Source organism: Salmo salar, chromosome ssa20 (genome assembly GCF_905237065.1).
Source record: "Salmo salar chromosome ssa20, Ssal_v3.1, whole genome shotgun sequence".
NCBI lineage: Eukaryota > Metazoa > Chordata > Actinopteri > Salmoniformes > Salmonidae > Salmo > Salmo salar.
Window position 1 is genome coordinate 74,754,915 of NC_059461.1, and position 17,960 is coordinate 74,772,874.

General features: G+C 56.3%; 1 protein-coding gene across 2 annotated transcripts in view; it reads right to left on the reverse strand.

Annotated features, from left to right (window-relative positions):
* The window catches only part of acpl2 (acid phosphatase-like 2), a 73,245-nt gene that overhangs the window by 38,413 nt on the left and 16,872 nt on the right, over nucleotides 1–17,960 (reverse strand). The window lies entirely within an intron of this gene.

The window sequence follows — 17,960 nt, forward strand, 5'->3', positions numbered from 1 at the left end:
AAGCCCAGGGGATCAACGCCAACTCGCACACCCGCAAACACACAATTGTTTACATGCCTGGAGCATGAAGACACACACACACATAAACACACACACACACACACACATAAACACAGGGCATACTACCAAAGCAATACACATGCAAGCCTAAGGCATCTTCCTACAGTTCAAACACAACATCAATGTGCCAGGTCTACGCAACAACTAGCTGGCCTTAAGAAACGTACAGCAGAGCCAGTAATTAGGGGTTTAGCAGGTAGTTCTGACTGTATGCATTGGCTGAGAGTTGAAAAAGGTGAGCCCATTACACTGATGAGGGCTTCTTTCAAGCCTTACGCCTCAGTGTTTTACACCGCCTGTACTGTGGTAAAGAGTCAGCTGCTACAGTAAACCTAAAACACAGGATGGACCACGACGGCTCTTCCTCCATCTCTCCCACCAGAGAATTAAAACAGGTCCACAACAAATACCACACACTATTGTCATGACCAATACCCCACACTACTGTCACGACCAATACCCCACACTAATGTCACGACCAATACCCCACACTACTGTCACGACGAATACCCCACACTACTGTCACGACCAATACCCCACACTACTGTCACGACCAATACCCCACACTACTGTCACGACCAATACCCCACACTACTGTCACGACCAATACCCCACACTACTGTCACGACCAATACCCCACACTACTGTCACGACCAATACCCCACACTACTGTCACGACCAATACCCCACACTACTGTCACGACCAATACCACACACTACTGTCACGACCAATACCCCACACTACTGTCACGACCAATACCCCACACTACTGCTACGACCAATACCCCACACTACTGTCACGACCAATACCCCACAATACTGTCACGACCAATACCCCACACTACTGTCACGACCAATACCCCACACTACTGTCACGACCAATACCCCACACTACTGCTACGACCAATACCCCACACTACTGTCACGACCAATACCCCACACTACTGTCACGACCAATACCCCACACTACTGTCACGACCAATACCCCACACTACTGTCACGACCAATACCCCACACTACTGTCACGACCAATACCACACACTACTGTCACGACCAATACCCCACACTACTGTCACGACCAATACCCCACACTACTGTCACGACCAATACCCCACACTACTGTCACGACCAATACCCCACACTACTGTCACGACCAATACCACACACTACTGTCACGACCAATACCACACACTACTGTCACGACCAATACCACACAATACTGTCACGACCAATACCCCACACTACTGTCACGACCAATACCACACACTACTGTCACGACCAACACCACACACTACTGTCACGACCAATACCCCACACTACTGTCACGACCAATACCCCACACTACTGTCACGACCAATACCCCACACTACTGTCACGACCAATACCCCACACTACTGTCACGAACAATACCTCACACTACTGTCACGACCAATACCCCACACTACTGTCACGACCAATACCACACACTACTGTCACGACCAATACCACACACTACTGCTACGACCAATAAAACACACTATCAATTAATTGCAGTCATTCTTACACCACACGATCAATTATCAGTTCTAAACATGTATGATATGTCTGTCTGTCTCTACTCCCCGTGGTCTATCTGTCTGTCTGCCTCTACTCCCCGTGGTCGATCTGTCTGTCTGCCTCTACTCACCGTGGTCTATCTGTCTGTCTGCCTCTACTCCCCGTGGTCTATCTGTCTGTCTGCCTCTACTCCCCGTGGTCTGTCTGTCTGTCTGCCTCTACTCCCCGTGGTCTGTCTGTCTGTCTGTCTCTACTCCCCGTGGTCTGTCTGTCTGCCTCTACTCCCCGTGGTCTGTCTGTCTGTCTCTACTCCCCGTGGTCTATCTGTCTGTCTGCCTCTACTCCCCGTGGTCTGTCTGTCTGTCTCTACTCCCCGTGGTCTATCTGTCTGTCTGCCTCTACTCCCCGTGGTCTATCTGTCTGTCTGTCTCTACTCCCCGTGGTCTGTCTGTCTGTCTGCCTCTACTCACCGTGGTCTATCTGTCTGTCTGCCTCTACTCCCCGTGGTCTATCTGTCTGTCTGCCTCTACTCCCCGTGGTCTGTCTGTCTGTCTGCCTCTACTCCCCGTGGTCTGTCTGTCTGTCTGTCTGTCTCTACTCCCCGTGGTCTGTCTGTCTGCCTCTACTCCCCGTGGTCTGTCTGTCTGTCTCTACTCCCCGTGGTCTATCTGTCTGTCTGCCTCTACTCCCCGTGGTCTGTCTGTCTGTCTCTACTCCCCGTGGTCTATCTGTCTGTCTGCCTCTACTCCCCGTGGTCTATCTGTCTGTCTGTCTCTACTCCCCGTGGTCTATCTGTCTGTCTGCCTCTACTCCCCGTGGTCTGTCTGTCTGTCTCTACTCCCCGTGGTCTATCTGTCTGTCTGCCTCTACTCCCCGTGGTCTGTCTGTCTGTCTCTACTCCCCGTGGTCTATCTGTCTGTCTGCCTCTACTCCCCGTGGTCTATCTGTCTGTCTGTCTCTACTCCCCGTGGTCTATCTGTCTGTCTGCCTCTACTCCCCGTGGTCTGTCTGTCTGTCTGCCTCTACTCCCGGTGGTCTGTCTGTCTGCCTCTACTCCCCGTGGTCTGTCTGTCTGTCTCTACTCCCTGTGGTCTATCTGTCTGTCTGCCTCTACTCCCCGTGGTCTGTCTGTCTGTCTCTACTCCCCGTGGTCTATCTGTCTGTCTGCCTCTACTCCCCGTGGTCTATCTGTCTGTCTGTCTCTACTCCCCGTGGTCTATCTGTCTGTCTGCCTCTACTCCCCGTGGTCTGTCTGTCTGTCTGCCTCTACTCCCGGTGGTCTGTCTGTCTGTCTGCCTCTACTCCCCGTGGGCTGTCTGTCTGTCTGCCTCTACTCCCCGTGGTCTGTCTGTCTGTCTGCCTCTACTCCCCGTGGTCTGTCTGTCTGTCTGTCTGCCTCTACACCCCGTGGTCTGTCTGTCTGTCTGTCTGCCTCTACTCCCCGTGGTCTGTCTGTCTGTCTGCCTCTACTCCCCGTGGTTATCTGTCTGTCTGTCTCTACTCCCCGTGGTCTATCTGTCTGTCTGTCTCTACTCCCCGTGGTCTGTCTGTCTGTCTGCCTCTACTCCCCGTGGTCAATCTGTCTGTCTATCTGCCTCTACTCCCCGTGGTCTGTCTGTCTGCCTCTACACCCCGTGGTGTCTGTCTGTCTGTCTGCCTCTACTCCCCGTGGTCTGTCTGTCTGTCTGCCTCTACTCCCCGTGGTCTATCTGTCTGTCTGCCTCTACTCCCCGTGGTCTGTCTGTCTGTCTGCCTCTACTCCCCGTGGTCTATCTGTCTGTCTGCCTCTACTCCCCGAGGTCTGTCTGTCTGTCTGCCTCTACTCCCCGTGGTCTGTCTGTCTGTCTGTCTCTACTCCCCGTGGTCTGTCTGTCTGCCTCTACTCCCCGAGGTCTGTCTGTCTGTCTGCCTCTACTCCCCGTGGTCTGTCTGTCTGTCTCTACTCCCCGTGGTCTATCTGTCTGTCTGCCTCTACTCCCCGTGGTCTGTCTGTCTGTCTGCCTCTACTCCCCGTGGTCTGTCTGTCTGTCTGCCTCTACTCCCCGTGGTCTGTCTGTCTGTCTGCCTCTACTCCCCGTGGTCTGTCTGTCTGTCCCTACTCCCAGTGGTCTATCTGTCTGTCTGCCTCTACTCCCCGTGGTCTGTCTGTCTGTCTGTCTGCCACTACTCCCCGTGGTCTATCTGTCTCTCTGCCTCTACTCCCCGTGGTCTATCTGTCTCTCTGCCTCTACTCCCCGTGGTCTATCTGTCTGTCTGCCTCTACTCCCCGTGGTCTGTCTGTCTGTCTGCCTCTACTCCCCGTGGTCTATCTGTCTCTCTGCCTCTACTCCCCATGGTCTATCTGTCTGTCTGTCTCTACTCCCCGTGGTCTATGTGTCTGTCTGCCTCTACTCCCCGTGGTCTATCTGTCTGTCTGGCTCTACTCCCCGTGGTCTATCTGTCTGTCTGCCTCTACTACCCATGGTCTGTCTGTCTGTCTCTACTCCCCGTGGTCTATCTGTCTGTCTGCCTCTACTCCCCGTGGTCTATCTGTCTGTCTGTCTCTACTCCCCGTGGTCTATCTGTCTGTCTGCCTCTACTCCCCGTGGTCTGTCTGTCTGTCTCTACTCCCCGTGGTCTATCTGTCTGTCTGCCTCTACTCCCCGTGGTCTGTCTGTCTGTCTCTACTCCCCGTGGTCTATCTGTCTGTCTGCCTCTACTCCCCGTGGTCTATCTGTCTGTCTGTCTCTACTCCCCGTGGTCTATCTGTCTGTCTGCCTCTACTCCCCGTGGTCTGTCTGTCTGTCTGCCTCTACTCCCGGTGGTCTGTCTGTCTGCCTCTACTCCCCGTGGTCTGTCTGTCTGTCTCTACTCCCTGTGGTCTATCTGTCTGTCTGCCTCTACTCCCCGTGGTCTGTCTGTCTGTCTCTACTCCCCGTGGTCTATCTGTCTGTCTGCCTCTACTCCCCGTGGTCTATCTGTCTGTCTGTCTCTACTCCCCGTGGTCTATCTGTCTGTCTGCCTCTACTCCCCGTGGTCTGTCTGTCTGTCTGCCTCTACTCCCGGTGGTCTGTCTGTCTGTCTGTCTGTCTGTCTGCCTCTACTCCCCGTGGGCTGTCTGTCTGTCTGCCTCTACTCCCCGTGGTCTGTCTGTCTGTCTGTCTGCCTCTACACCACGTGGTCTGTCTGTCTGTCTGTCTGCCTCTACTCCCCGTGGTCTATGTGTCTGTCTGCCTCTACTCCCCGTGGTCTGTCTGTCTGTCTCTACTCCCCGTGGTCTATCTGTCTGTCTGCCTCTACTCCCCGTGGTCTATCTGTCTGTCTGTCTCTACTCCCCGTGGTCTATCTGTCTGTCTGCCTCTACTCCCCGTGGTCTGTCTGTCTGTCTCTACTCCCCGTGGTCTATCTGTCTGTCTGCCTCTACTCCCCGTGGTCTGTCTGTCTGTCTCTACTCCCCGTGGTCTATCTGTCTGTCTGCCTCTACTCCCCGTGGTCTATCTGTCTGTCTGTCTCTACTCCCCGTGGTCTATCTGTCTGTCTGCCTCTACTCCCCGTGGTCTGTCTGTCTGTCTGCCTCTACTCCCGGTGGTCTGTCTGTCTGTCTGCCTCTACTCCCGGTGGTCTGTCTGTCTGCCTCTACTCCCCGTGGTCTGTCTGTCTGTCTCTACTCCCTGTGGTCTATCTGTCTGTCTGCCTCTACTCCCCGTGGTCTGTCTGTCTGTCTCTACTCCCCGTGGTCTATCTGTCTGTCTGCCTCTACTCCCCGTGGTCTATCTGTCTGTCTGTCTCTACTCCCCGTGGTCTATCTGTCTGTCTGCCTCTACTCCCCGTGGTCTGTCTGTCTGTCTGCCTCTACTCCCGGTGGTCTGTCTGTCTGTCTGTCTGCCTCTACTCCCCGTGGGCTGTCTGTCTGTCTGACTCTACTCCCCGTGGTCTGTCTGTCTGTCTGCCTCTACTCCCCGTGGTCTGTCTGTCTGTCTGTCTGCCTCTACACCCCGTGGTCTGTCTGTCTGTCTGTCTGCCTCTACTCCCCGTGGTCTGTCTGTCTGTCTGCCTCTACTCCCCGTGGTCTATCTGTCTGTCTGTCTCTACTCCCCGTGGTCTATCTGTCTGTCTGTCTCTACTCCCCGTGGTCTGTCTGTCTGTCTGCCTCTACTCCCCGTGGTCAATCTGTCTGTCTATCTGCCTCTACTCCCCGTGGTCTGTCTGTCTGCCTCTACTCCCCGTGGTCTGTCTGTCTGTCTGCCTCTACTCCCCGTGGTCTGTCTGTCTGTCTGCCTCTACTCCCCGTGGTCTGTCTGTCTGTCTGCCTCTACTCCCCGTGGTCTATCTGTCTGTCTGCCTCTACTCCCCGAGGTCTGTCTGTCTGTCTGCCTCTACTCCCCGTGGTCTGTCTGTCTGTCTGTCTCTACTCCCCGTGGTCTGTCTGTCTGCCTCTACTCCCCGAGGTCTGTCTGTCTGTCTGCCTCTACTCCCCGTGGTCTGTCTGTCTGTCTCTACTCCCCGTGGTCTATCTGTCTGTCTGCCTCTACTCCCCGTGGTCTGTCTGTCTGTCTGCCTCTACTCCCCGTGGTCTGTCTGTCTGTCTGCCTCTACTCCCCGTGGTCTGTCTGTCTGTCTGCCTCTACTCCCCGTGGTCTGTCTGTCTGTCCCTACTCCCAGTGGTCTATCTGTCTGTCTGCCTCTACTCCCCGTGGTCTGTCTGTCTGTCTGTCTGCCACTACTCCCCGTGGTCTATCTGTCTCTCTGCCTCTACTCCCCGTGGTCTATCTGTCTCTCTGCCTCTACTCCCCGTGGTCTATCTGTCTGTCTGCCTCTACTCCCCGTGGTCTGTCTGTCTGTCTGCCTCTACTCCCCGTGGTCTATCTGTCTCTCTGCCTCTACTCCCCGTGGTCTATCTGTCTGTCTGTCTCTACTCCCCGTGGTCTATGTGTCTGTCTGCCTCTACTCCCCGTGGTCTATCTGTCTGTCTGGCTCTACTCCCCGTGGTCTATCTGTCTGTCTGCCTCTACTCCCCATGGTCTGTCTGTCTGTCTCTACTCACCGTGGTCTATCTGTCTGTCTGCCTCTACTCCCCGTGGTCTATCTGTCTGTCTGTCTCTACTCCCCGTGGTCTATCTGTCTGTCTGCCTCTACTCCCCGTGGTCTGTCTGTCTGTCTCTACTCCCCGTGGTCTATCTGTCTGTCTGCCTCTACTCCCCGTGGTCTGTCTGTCTGTCTCTACTCCCCGTGGTCTATCTGTCTGTCTGTCTCTACTCCCCGTGGTCTATCTGTCTGTCTGCCTCTACTCCCCGTGGTCTGTCTGTCTGTCTCTACTCCCCGTGGTCTATCTGTCTGTCTGCCTCTACTCCCCGTGGTCTGTCTGTCTGTCTCTACTCCCCGTGGTCTATCTGTCTGTCTGCCTCTACTCCCCGTGGTCTATCTGTCTGTCTGTCTCTACTCCCCGTGGTCTATCTGTCTGTCTGCCTCTACTCCCCGTGGTCTGTCTGTCTGTCTGCCTCTACTCCCGGTGGTCTGTCTGTCTGCCTCTACTCCCCGTGGTCTGTCTGTCTGTCTCTACTCCCTGTGGTCTATCTGTCTGTCTGCCTCTACTCCCCGTGGTCTGTCTGTCTGTCTCTACTCCCCGTGGTCTATCTGTCTGTCTGCCTCTACTCCCCGTGGTCTATCTGTCTGTCTGCCTCTACTCCCCGTGGTCTGTCTGTCTGTCTGCCTCTACTCCCGGTGGTCTGTCTGTCTGTCTGTCTGTCTGTCTGTCTGCCTCTACTCCCCGTGGGCTGTCTGTCTGTCTGCCTCTACTCCCCGTGGTCTGTCTGTCTGTCTGTCTGCCTCTACACCACGTGGTCTGTCTGTCTGTCTGTCTGCCTCTACTCCCCGTGGTCTGTCTGTCTGTCTGCCTCTACTCCCCGTGGTCTATCTGTCTGTCTGTCTCTACTCCCCGTGGTCTATCTGTCTGTCTGTCTCTACTCCCCGTGGTCTGTCTGTCTGTCTGCCTCTACTCCCCGTGGTCAATCTGTCTGTCTATCTGCCTCTACTCCCCGTGGTCTGTCTGTCTGCCTCTACTCCCCGTGGTCTGTCTGTCTGTCTGCCTCTACTCCCCGTGGTCTGTCTGTCTGTCTGCCTCTACTCCCCGTGGTCTGTCTGTCTGTCTGCCTCTACTCCCCGTGGTCTATCTGTCTGTCTGCCTCTACTCCCCGAGGTCTGTCTGTCTGTCTGCCTCTACTCCCCGTGGTCTGTCTGTCTGTCTGTCTCTACTCCCCGTGGTCTGTCTGTCTGCCTCTACTCCCCGAGGTCTGTCTGTCTGTCTGCCTCTACTCCCCGTGGTCTGTCTGTCTGTCTGCCTCTACTCCCCGTGGTCTGTCTGTCTGTCTCTACTCCCCGTGGTCTATCTGTCTGTCTGCCTCTACTCCCCGTGGTCTGTCTGTCTGTCTGCCTCTACTCCCCGTGGTCTGTCTGTCTGTCTGCCTCTACTCCCCGTGGTCTGTCTGTCTGTCTGCCTCTACTCCCCGTGGTCTGTCTGTCTGTACCTACTACCAGTGGTCTATCTGTCTGTCTGCCTCTACTCCCCGTGGTCTGTCTGTCTGTCTGTCTGCCACTACTCCCCGTGGTCTATCTGTCTCTCTGCCTCTACTCCCCGTGGTCTATCTGTCTCTCTGCCTCTACTCCCCGTGGTCTATCTGTCTCTCTGCCTCTACTCCCCGTGGTCTATCTGTCTGTCTGCCTCTACTCCCCGTGGTCTGTCTGTCTGTCTGCCTCTACTCCCCGTGGTCTATCTGTCTCTCTGCCTCTACTCCCCCTGGTCTATCTGTCTGTCTGTCTCTACTCCCCGTGGTCTATGTGTCTGTCTGCCTCTACTCCCCGTGGTCTATCTGTCTGTCTGGCTCTACTCCCCGTGGTCTATCTGTCTGTCTGCCTCTACTCCCCGTGGTCTGTCTGTCTGTCTCTACTCCCCGTGGTCTATCTGTCTGTCTGCCTCTACTCCCCGTGGTCTATCTGTCTGTCTGTCTCTACTCCCCGTGGTCTATCTGTCTGTCTGCCTCTACTCCCCGTGGTCTGTCTGTCTGTCTCTACTCCCCGTGGTCTATCTGTCTGTCTGCCTCTACTCCCCGTGGTCTGTCTGTCTGTCTCTACTCCCCGTGGTCTATCTGTCTGTCTGCCTCTACTCCCCGTGGTCTGTCTGTCTGTCTCTACTCCCCGTGGTCTATCTGTCTGTCTGCCTCTACTCCCCGTGGTCTATCTGTCTGTCTGTCTCTACTCCCCGTGGTCTATCTGTCTGTCTGCCTCTACTCCCCGTGGTCTGTCTGTCTGTCTGCCTCTACTCCCGGTGGTCTGTCTGTCTGCCTCTACTCCCCGTGGTCTGTCTGTCTGTCTCTACTCCCTGTGGTCTATCTGTCTGTCTGCCTCTACTCCCCGTGGTCTGTCTGTCTGTCTCTACTCCCCGTGGTCTATCTGTCTGTCTGCCTCTACTCACCGTGGTCTATCTGTCTGTCTGTCTCTACTCCCCGTGGTCTATCTGTCTGTCTGCCTCTACTCCCCGTGGTCTGTCTGTCTGTCTGCCTCTACTCCCGGTGGTCTGTCTGTCTGTCTGTCTGCCTCTACTCCCCGTGGGCTGTCTGTCTGTCTGCCTCTACTCCCCGTGGTCTGTCTGTCTGTCTGCCTCTACTCCCCGTGGTCTGTCTGTCTGTCTGTCTGCCTCTACACCCCGTGGTCTGTCTGTCTGTCTGTCTGCCTCTACTCCCCGTGGTCTGTCTGTCTGTCTGCCTCTACTCCCCGTGGTCTATCTGTCTGTCTGTCTCTACTCCCCGTGGTCTATCTGTCTGTCTGTCTCTACTCCCCGTGGTCTGTCTGTCTGTCTGCCTCTACTCCCCGTGGTCAATCTGTCTGTCTATCTGCCTCTACTCCCCGTGGTCTGTCTGTCTGCCTCTACTCCCCGTGGTCTGTCTGTCTGTCTGCCTCTACTCCCCGTGGTCTGTCTGTCTGTCTGCCTCTACTCCTCGTGGTCTGTCTGTCTGTCTGCCTCTACTCCCCGTGGTCTATCTGTCTGTCTGCCTCTACTCCCCGAGGTCTGTCTGTCTGTCTGCCTCTACTCCCCGTGGTCTATCTGTCTGTCTGCCTCTACTCCCCGTGGTCTGTCTGTCTGTCTCTACTCCCCGTGGTCTATCTGTCTGTCTGCCTCTACTCCCCGTGGTCTGTCTGTCTGTCTGCCTCTACTCCCCGTGGACTGTCTGTCTGTCTGCCTCTACTCCCCGTGGTCTGTCTGTCTGTCTGCCTCTACTCCCCGTGGTCTGTCTGTCTGTCCCTACTCCCAGTGGTCTATCTGTCTGGCTGGCTCTACTCCCCGTGGTCTGTCTGTCTGTCTGCCACTACTCCCCGTGGTCTATCTGTCTCTCTGCCTCTACTCCCCGTGGTCTATCTGTCTCTCTGCCTCTACTCCCCGTGGTCTATCTGTCTCTCTGCCTCTACTCCCCGTGGTCTATCTGTCTGTCTGCCTCTACTCCCCGTGGTCTGTCTGTCTGTCTGCCTCTACTCCCCGTGGTCTATCTGTCTCTCTGCCTCTACTCCCCATGGTCTATCTGTCTGTCTGTCTCTACTCCCCGTGGTCTATGTGTCTGTCTGCCTCTACTCCCCGTGGTCTATCTGTCTGTCTGCCTCTACTCCCCGTGGTCTATCTGTCTGTCTGCCTCTACTCCCCGTGGTCTGTCTGTCTGTCTCTACTCCCCGTGGTCTATCTGTCTGTCTGCCTCTACTCCCCGTGGTCTGTCTGTCTGTCTGCCTCTACTCCCCGTGGTCTGTCTGTCTGTCTGCCTCTACTCCCCGTGGTCTGTCTGTCTGTCTGCCTCTACTCCCCGTGGTCTGTCTGTCTGTCCCTACTCCCAGTGGTCTATCTGTCTGTCTGCCTCTACTCCCCGTGGTCTGTCTGTCTGTCTGCCTCTACTCCCCGTGGTCTGTCTGTCTGTCCCTACTCCCAGTGCTCTATCTGTCTGTCTGCCTCTACTCCCCGTGGTCTATCTGTCTCTCTGCCTCTACTCCCCGTGGTCTATCTGTCTGTCTGCCTCTACTCCCCGTGGTCTGTCTGTCTGTCTGCCTCTACTCCCCGTGGTCTATCTGTCTCTCTGCCTCTACTCCCCATGGTCTATCTGTCTGTCTGTCTCTACTCCCCGTGGTCTATGTGTCTGTCTGCCTCTACTCCCCGTGGTCTATCTGTCTGTCTGGCTCTACTCCCCGTGGTCTATCTGTCTGTCTGCCTCTACTCCCCGTGGTCTGTCTGTCTGTCTCTACTCCCCGTGGTCTATCTGTCTGTCTGCCTCTACTCCCCGTGGTCTATCTGTCTGTCTGTCTCTACTCCCCGTGGTCTGTCTGTCTGTCTGCCTCTACTCCCCGTGGTCTGTCTGTCTGTCTCTACTCCCCGTGGTCTATCTGTCTGTCTGCCTCTACTCCCCGTGGTCTGTCTGTCTGTCTCTACTCCCCGTGGTCTATCTGTCTGTCTGCCTCTACTCCCCGTGGTCTGTCTGTCTGTCTCTACTCCCCGTGGTCTATCTGTCTGTCTGCCTCTACTCCCCGTGGTCTATCTGTCTGTCTGTCTCTACTCCCCGTGGTCTATCTGTCTGTCTGCCTCTACTCCCCGTGGTCTGTCTGTCTGTCTGCCTCTACTCCCCGGTGGTCTGTCTGTCTGCCTCTACTCCCCGTGGTCTGTCTGTCTGTCTCTACTCCCTGTGGTCTATCTGTCTGTCTGCCTCTACTCCCCGTGGTCTGTCTGTCTGTCTCTACTCCCCGTGGTCTATCTGTCTGTCTGCCTCTACTCACCGTGGTCTATCTGTCTGTCTGTCTCTACTCCCCGTGGTCTATCTGTCTGTCTGCCTCTACTCCCCGTGGTCTGTCTGTCTGTCTGCCTCTACTCCCGGTGGTCTGTCTGTCTGTCTGTCTGCCTCTACTCCCCGTGGGCTGTCTGTCTGTCTGCCTCTACTCCCCGTGGTCTGTCTGTCTGTCTGCCTCTACTCCCCGTGGTCTGTCTGTCTGTCTGTCTGCCTCTACACCCCGTGGTCTGTCTGTCTGTCTGTCTGCCTCTACTCCCCGTGGTCTGTCTGTCTGTCTGCCTCTACTCCCCGTGGTCTATCTGTCTGTCTGTCTCTACTCCCCGTGGTCTATCTGTCTGTCTGTCTCTACTCCCCGTGGTCTGTCTGTCTGTCTGCCTCTACTCCCCGTGGTCAATCTGTCTGTCTATCTGCCTCTACTCCCCGTGGTCTGTCTGTCTGCCTCTACTCCCCGTGGTCTGTCTGTCTGTCTGCCTCTACTCCCCGTGGTCTGTCTGTCTGTCTGCCTCTACTCCTCGTGGTCTGTCTGTCTGTCTGCCTCTACTCCCCGTGGTCTATCTGTCTGTCTGCCTCTACTCCCCGAGGTCTGTCTGTCTGTCTGCCTCTACTCCCCGTGGTCTATCTGTCTGTCTGCCTCTACTCCCCGTGGTCTGTCTGTCTGTCTCTACTCCCCGTGGTCTATCTGTCTGTCTGCCTCTACTCCCCGTGGTCTGTCTGTCTGTCTGCCTCTACTCCCCGTGGTCTGTCTGTCTGTCTGCCTCTACTCCCCGTGGTCTGTCTGTCTGTCTGCCTCTACTCCCCGTGGTCTGTCTGTCTGTCCCTACTCCCCGTGGTCTATCTGTCTGTCTGCCTCTACTCCCCGTGGTCTGTCTGTCTGTCTGCCTCTACTCCCCGTGGTCTGTCTGTCTGTCTGCCTCTACTCCCCGTGGTCTATCTGTCTGTCTGTCTCTACTCCCCGTGGTCTGTCTGTCTGTCTGCCTCTACTCCCCGTGGTCTATCTGTCTGTCATCTGCCTCTACTCCCCGTGGGTCTGTCTGTCTGCCTCTACTCCCCGTGGTCTGTCTGTCTGTCTGCCTCTACTCCCCGTGGTCTGTCTGTCTGTCTGCCTCTACTCCCCGTGGTCTATCTGTCTGTCTGCCTCTACTCCCCGTGGTCTATCTGTCTGTCTGGCTCTACTCCCCGTGGTCTATCTGTCTGTCTGCCTCTACTCCCCGTGGTCTGTCTGTCTGTCTGCCTCTACTCCCCGTGGTCTATCTGTCTGTCTGCCTCTACTCCCCGTGGTCTGTCTGTCTGTCTGCCTCTACTCCCCGTGGTCTGTCTGTCTGTCTCTACTCCCCGTGGTCTATCTGTCTGTCTGCCTCTACTCCCCGTGGTCTGTCTGTCTGTCTGCCTCTACTCCCCGTGGTCTGTCTGTCTGTCTGCCTCTACTCCCCGTGGTCTGTCTGTCTGTCTGCCTCTACTCCCCGTGGTCTGTCTGTCTGTCCCTACTCCCAGTGGTCTATCTGTCTGTCTGCCTCTACTCTCCGTGGTCTGTCTGTCTGTCTGTCTGCCTCTACTCCCCGTGGTCTATCTGTCTGTCTGTCTCTACTCCCCGTGGTCTATCTGTCTGTCTGCCTCTACTCCCCGTGGTCTATCTGTCTGTCTGCCTCTACTCCCCGTGGTCTGTCTGTCTGTCTCTACTCCCCGTGGTCTATCTGTCTGTCTGCCTCTACTCCCCGTGGTCTGTCTGTCTGTCTGCCTCTCCTCCCGGTGGTCTGTCTGTCTGCCTCTACTCCCCGTGGTCTGTCTGTCTGTCTCTACTCCCTGTGGTCTGTCTGTCTGTCTGCCTCTACTCCCCGTGGTCTGTCTGTCTGTCTCTACTCCCCGTGGTCTATCTGTCTGTCTGCCTCTACTCACCGTGGTCTATCTGTCTGTCTGTCTCTACTCCCCGTGGTCTATCTGTCTGTCTGCCTCTACTCCCGTGGTCTGTCTGTCTGTCTGCCTCTACTCCCGTGGTCTGTCTGTCTGTCTGTCTGCCTTTACTCCCCGTGGGCTGTCTGTCTGTCTGCCTCTACTCCCCGTGGTCTGTCTGTCTGTCTGCCTCTACTCCCCGTGGTCTGTCTGTCTGTCTGTCTGCCTCTACTCCCCGTGGTCTGTCTGTCTGTCTGTCTGCCTCTACTCCCCCGTGGTCTGTCTGTCTGTCTGCCTCTACTCCCCGTGGTCTATCTGTCTGTCTGTCTCTACTCCCCGTGGTCTATCTGTCTGTCTGTCTCTACTCCCCGTGGTCTGTCTGTCTGTCTGCCTCTACTCCCCGTGGTCAATCTGTCTGTCTATCTGCCTCTACTCCCCGTGGTCTGTCTGTCTGCCTCTACTCCCCGTGGTCTGTCTGTCTGTCTGCCTCTACTCCCCGTGGTCTGTCTGTCTGTCTGCCTCTACTCCTCGTGGTCTGTCTGTCTGTCTGCCTCTACTCCCCGTGGTCTATCTGTCTGTCATCTGCCTCTACTCCCCGTGGTCTGTCTGTCTGCCTCTACTCCCCGTGGTCTGTCTGTCTGTCTGCCTCTACTCCCCGTGGTCTATCTGTCTGTCTGCCTCTACTCCCCGTGGTCTGTCTGTCTGTCTCTACTCCCCGTGGTCTATCTGTCTGTCTGCCTCTACTCCCCGTGGTCTGTCTGTCTGTCTGCCTCTACTCCCCGTGGTCTGTCTGTCTGTCTGCCTCTACTCCCCGTGGTCTGTCTGTCTGTCTGTCTCTACTCCCCGTGGTCTATCTGTCTGTCTGCCTCTACTCCCCGTGGTCTGTCTGTCTGTCTGCTCTACTCCCCGTGGTCTATCTGTCTGTCTGCCTCTACTCCCCGTGGTCTGTCTGTCTGTCTGCCTCTACTCCCCGTGGTCTGTCTGTCTGTCTGCCTCTACTCCCCGTGGTCTATCTGTCTGTCTGCCTCTACTCCCCGTGGTCTATCTGTCTGTCTGCCTCTACTCCCCGTGGTCTGTCTGTCTGTCTGCCTCTACTCCCCGTGGTCTGTCTGTCTGTCTGTCTGCCTCTACTCCCCGTGGGCTGTCTGTCTGTCTGCCTCTACTCCCCGTGGTCTGTCTGTCTGTCTGCCTCTACTCCCCGTGGTCTGTCTGTCTGTCTGTCTGCCTCTACCCCCCGTGGTCTGTCTGTCTGTCTGTCTGCCTCTACTCCCCGTGGTCTGTCTGTCTGTCTGCCTCTACTCCCCGTGGTCTATCTGTCTGTCTGTCTCTACTCCCCGTGGTCTATCTGTCTGTCTGTCTCTACTCCCCGTGGTCTGTCTGTCTGTCTGCCTCTACTCCCCGTGGTCAATCTGTCTGTCTATCTGCCTCTACTCCCCGTGGTCTGTCTGTCTGCCTCTACTCCCCGTGGTCTGTCTGTCTGTCTGCCTCTACTCCCCGTGGTCTGTCTGTCTGTCTGCCTCTACTCCCCGTGGTCTATCTGTCTGTCTGCCTCTACTCCCCGTGGTCTGTCTGTCTGTCTGCCTCTACTCCCCGTGGTCTATCTGTCTGTCTGCCTCTACTCCCCGTGGTCTGTCTGTCTGTCTCTACTCCCCGTGGTCTATCTGTCTGTCTGCCTCTACTCCCCGTGGTCTGTCTGTCTGTCTGCCTCTACTCCCCGTGGTCTATCTGTCTGTCTGCCTCTACTCCCGTGGTCTATCTGTCTGTCTGCCTCTACTCCCCGTGGTCTGTCTGTCTGTCTCTACTCCCCGTGGTCTATCTGTCTGTCTGCCTCTACTCCCCGTGGTCTGTCTGTCTGTCTGCCTCTACTCCCCGTGGTCTGTCTGTCTGTCTGCCTCTACTCCCCGTGGTTGTCTGTCTGTCTGCCTCTACTCCCCGTGGTCTGTCTGTCTGTCCCTACTCCCAGTGGTCTATCTGTCTGTCTGCCTCTACTCCCCGTGGTCTGTCTGTCTGTCTGCCTCTACTCCCCGTGGTCTGTCTGTCTGTCCCTACTCCCAGTGCTCTATCTGTCTGTCTGCCTCTACTCCCCGTGGTCTATGTGTCTGTCTGCCTCTACTCCCCGTGGTCTGTCTGTCTGTCTCTACTCCCCGTGGTCTATCTGTCTGTCTGCCTCTACTCCCCGGGGTCTGTCTGTCTGCCTCTACTCCCCGTGGTCTGTCTGTCTGTCTGCCTCTACTCCCCGTGGTCTGTCTGTCTGTCTGTCTGCCTCTACACCCCGTGGTCTGTCTGTCTGCCTCTACTCCCCGTGGTCTATCTGTCTGTCTGCCTCTACTCCCCGTGGTCTATCTGTCTGTCTGCCTCTACTCCCCGTGGTCTGTCTGTCTGTCTGCCTCTACTCCCTGTGGTCTATCTGTCTGTCTGCCTCTACTCCCCGTGGTCTGTCTGTCTGTCTGCCTCTACTCCCCGTGGTCTATCTGTCTTTCTGCCTCTACTCCCCGTGGTCTGTCTGTCTGTCTGCCTCTACTCCCCGTGGTCTATCTGTCTGTCTGCCTCTACTCCCCGTGGTCTGTCTGTCTGTCTCTACTCCCCGTGGTCTATCTGTCTGTCTGCCTCTACTCCCCGTGGTCTGTCTGTCTGTCTGCCTCTACTCCCCGTGGTCTGTCTGTCTATCTGCCTCTACTCCCCGTGGTCTGTCTGTCTGTCTGCCTCTACTCCCCGTGGTCTGTCTGTCTGTCCCTACTCCCAGTGGTCTATCTGTCTGTCTGCCTCTACTCCCCGTGGTCTGTCTGTCTGTCTGTCTGCCTCTACTCCCCGTGGTCTATCTGTCTCTCTGCCTCTACTCCCCATGGTCTATCTGTCTGTCTGTCTCTACTCCCCGTGGTCTATGTGTCTGTCTGCCTCTACTCCCCGTGGTCTATCTGTCTGTCTGTCTCTACTCCCCGTGGTCTATCTGTCTGTCTGCCTCTACTCCCCGTGGTCTGTCTGTCTGTCTCTACTCCCCGTGGTCTATCTGTCTGTCTGCCTCTACTCCCCGTGGTCTGTCTGTCTGTCTGCCTCTACTCCCCGTGGTCTATCTGTCTGTCTGCCTCTACTCCCTGTGGTCTATGTGTCTGTCTGCCTCTACTCCCCGTGGTCTATCTGTCTGTCTGCCTCTACTCCCCGTGGTCTGTCTGTCTGTCTGCCTCTACTCCCCGTGGTCTGTCTGTCTGTCTGCCACTACTCCCCGTGGTCTATCTGTCTCTCTGCCTCTACTCCCCGTGGTCTATCTGTCTCTCTGCCTCTACTCCCCGTGGTCTATCTGTCTGTCTGCCTCTACTCCCCGTGGTCTGTCTGTCTGTCTCTACTCCCCGTGGTCTATCTGTCTGTCTGCCTCTACTCCCCGTGGTCTATCTGTCTGTCTGTCTCTACTCCCCGTGGTCTGTCTGTCTGTCTGCCTCTACTCCCCGTGGTCAATCTGTCTGTCTATCTGCCTCTACTCCCCGTGGTCTGTCTGTCTGCCTCTACTCCCCGTGGTCTGTCTGTCTGTCTGCCTCTACTCCCCGTGGTCTGTCTGTCTGTCTGCCTCTACTCCCCGTGGTCTGTCTGTCTGTCTGCCTCTACTCCCCGTGGTCTATCTGTCTGTCTGTCTCTACTCCCCGTGGTCTGTCTGTCTGTCTGCCTCTACTCCCCGTGGTCTGTCTGTCTGTCTGCCTCTACTCCCCGTGGTCTATCTGTCTGTCTGCCTCTACTCCCCGTGGTCTATCTGTCTGTCTGCCTCTACTCCCCGTGGTCTATCTGTCTGTCTGCCTCTACTCCCCGTGGTCTGTCTGTCTGTCTGCCTCTACTCCCCGTGGGTCTGTCTGTCTGTCTGCCTCTACTCCCCGTGGTCTGTCTGTCTGTCTGCCTCTACTCCCCGTGGTCTGTCTGTCTGTCTGCCTCTACTCCCCGTGGTCTGTCTGTCTGTCTGTCTGCCTCTACTCCCCGTGGTCTGTCTGTCTGTCTGCCTCTACTCCCCGTGGTCTATCTGTCTGTCTGCCTCTACTCCCCGTGGTCTATCTGTCTGTCTGTCTCTCTACTCCCCGTGGTCTATCTGTCTGTCTGCCTCTACTCCCCGTGGTCTGTCTGTCTGTCTGCCTCTACTCCCCGTGGTCTGTCTGTCTGTCTGCCTCTACTCCTCGTGGTCTGTCTGTCTGTCTGCCTCTACTCCCCGTGGTCAATCTGTCTGTCTATCTGCCTCTACTCCCCGTGGTCTGTCTGTCTGCCTCTACTCCCCGTGGTCTGTCTGTCTGTCTGCCTCTACTCCCCGTGGTCTATCTGTCTGTCTGCCTCTACTCCCCGTGGTCTGTCTGTCTGTCTCTACTCCCCGTGGTCTATCTGTCTGTCTGCCTCTACTCCCCGTGGTCTGTCTGTCTGTCTGCCTCTACTCCCCGTGGTCTGTCTGTCTGTCTGCCTCTACTCCCCGTGGTCTATCTGTCTGTCTGTCTCTACTCCCCGTGGTCTATCTGTCTGTCTGCCTCTACTCCCCGTGGTCTGTCTGTCTGTCTCTACTCCCCGTGGTCTATCTGTCTGTCTGCCTCTACTCCCCGTGGTCTGTCTGTCTGTCTGCCTCTACTCCCCGTGGTCTGTCTGTCTGTCTGCCTCTACTCCCCGTGGTCTATCTGTCTGTCTGTCTCTACTCCCCGTGGTCTATCTGTCTGTCTGCCTCTACTC